Genomic DNA, 2,578 nt, shown 5'->3' on the forward strand with positions numbered 1-2,578 from the left:
GGGAGAAGAGAGAAAAAACACAGGTTGTTAGGTATGCCCAATGTCACCTGAATAAGTAGGAACAGTATATATTTTGCACTGAGTACAAGCAGGGACTCCAGCAAAACTATGACAGCATAACTAAAAGGGGAGAGCCCAGAAGGTAACACAGGCATGAGGGAGCCCTGGCACATAAAGCAGCAGCCACTACACCATCAACAAACTCGAGTGAGCAAGCGAGTGGGGGACTGACAGCATCCATACATCCCAGTTTACCAAAACACTCTGTCTGAGGATCCTCCAGATATACACCTTTACCTCATAAACACCATGAACACAAGGCTTGACTAAACAGATGTTTTCAGCCTAGACTTAAACACTGAGACTGTGTCTGATTCCCGAACACTACTTGGAAGGCTGTTCCATAACTGTGGGGCTTTGTAAGAAAAGGCTCCGCCCCCTGATGTAGCCCTCACTATACGAGGTACCAGCAGATAGCCTGCACCTTTTGATCTAAGTAGGCGTGGCAGGTCATAGAGGAGCAGAAGTTCACTCAAGTACTGTGGTGCGAGACCATTCAGTGCTTTGAAGGTAAACAGTAGTATTTTACGGTATAATCAATATGAAATTTGATTGGGAGCAAGTGCAGTGTGGATAAGACAGGGGTGATGGGGTCATATTTTCTAGTTCTAGTAAGGACTCTTGCTGCTGCATTTTGAACTAACTGGAGCTTGTTTATGCTCTTATTGGAACATCCAGACAGTAAGGCATTACAATAATCCAACCTGGAGGGAACAAAAGCATGAACTAGTTTTTCCGCGTCATGTAGTGACATTAAATTTCTTATCTTAGCAATATTTCTGAGATGAAAGAAAGCTATCTGGGCGAAGTTATCAATGTGGGGTTTCGAAGGAAAGACTGGAGTCAATAATCACTCCGAGGTCTTTTACTGCTGCACGTGAAGAAACAGAAAGGCCATCCAGAGTTACTGTGGAATCAGAAAACTTACTTCTAGCTGCATGTGTTCCGAGTACAAGTACTTCAGTCTTGTCAGAGTTAAGCAGAAGGAAGTTAATAAGCATCCAGTGTCTAATGTCCTTCACACATTCCTCAGTTCTATTAAGCTGGTGTCTCTTATCTGGTTTTGCAGAAACATACAACTGTGTGTCATCAGCATAACATCTCATCTCATTATCTCTAGCCGCTTTATCCTTCTACAGGGTCGCAGGCAAGCTGGAGCCTATCCCAGCTGACTACGGGCGAAAGGCGGGGTACACCCTGGACAAGTCGCCAGGTCATCACAGGGCTGACACATAGACACAGACAACCATTCACACTCACATTCACACCTACGGTCAATTTAGAGTCACCAGTTAACCTAACCTGCATGTCTTTGGACTGTGGGGGAAACCGGAGCACCCAGAGGAAACCCACGCGGACAACATGCAAACAGAAAGGCTCTCGCCAGCCGCTGGGCTTGAACTCAGAACCTTCTTGCTGTGAGGCAACAGTGCTAACCACTACACCACCGTGCCGCCCTAGACGTGTTACATCCTCTTCAAAACCTATAAAAATGGACAGTAAATGTAGAGTAATAGAACATTTATAAGATTGCAACACAGAAGAAAAAACAACTTACCACATCCTGTTAGCAACTTATAATAGTTTTCAATTTTCACAAGTTTCCAGCTTCCAAAAATGGCGTCCATGTTTATAATACAGTATTAAACTAATGTCTAGTGAGAATACACACTGATTCTACAGTCACCTGCACAGTGTGATGTGGGGGAGAAGCTTATTTATACCCCAGCTTGGGGCAGGAACATCAGTCTTTCCTGGATTTTCCCACGTTCCTGGTTTATTTAAGGGCCCTGTCACACTATAGCGTTTTGTTCGACGTTTGGTTGCGTTTTTAAAAATTTGCGAAACGCCGGGGAACGTCGACGTTCTTCAAATTAAGTTTCTAGGTCAACGATGTTGTAACGTTCTTGTAACGCTTGGGTAACGCTCAGCCAACGTTCCCTCAGTGTCAGGCGACGTTTGTGGTCCAAAATAGCAGCAAAACCTAGCGTTCTCATAGCGTCCACAGCGCTTTGATAGCGTTATCATAGCGTTTGGGTAGCGTCTGCCTTGCGTCCAGGTAACGTTCTCGACGTTTGTCCAGCATCTAGCTGACGTTCTCGACGTTTCCACAGCGTCTGCCTAGCGTTCCTGTAGCGTTCGAGTAACGCGTGGAGCGTTTGTGTGACGTTCCTGTGACGTTTCGCCAACCTGCGGCTGGACGCGCAGTATAAAAGGGGGGGCTTTTGGCCAGAGTGCATCACTTCCATTTCAACCACCGCGCAGTCAACATCGCAAAACGAAGAAGAACGAACGAAAGAAAAAGAAAAGAAGTATGCCTCCCAAGAGCAAGAGGGCCAGCAGCAGAGGTCGGGGCAGCAGCAGGGGCCGACGAGCAGCATCCTCTCCCAGCCAGGAGGTTGTTTCCATCACTGCAGAGGTCCATCCCCCTCCTGTTGAAAGCGAGGCTGACAGCCAGCCAGCAGGCAGCCAGCAGCAGAAGCAGCCGAAGAACAAGAGGGCAACAGTCACCCCCTCC

This window comes from Neoarius graeffei, chromosome 3 (assembly GCF_027579695.1).
Source record: "Neoarius graeffei isolate fNeoGra1 chromosome 3, fNeoGra1.pri, whole genome shotgun sequence".
Lineage (NCBI taxonomy): Eukaryota > Metazoa > Chordata > Actinopteri > Siluriformes > Ariidae > Neoarius > Neoarius graeffei.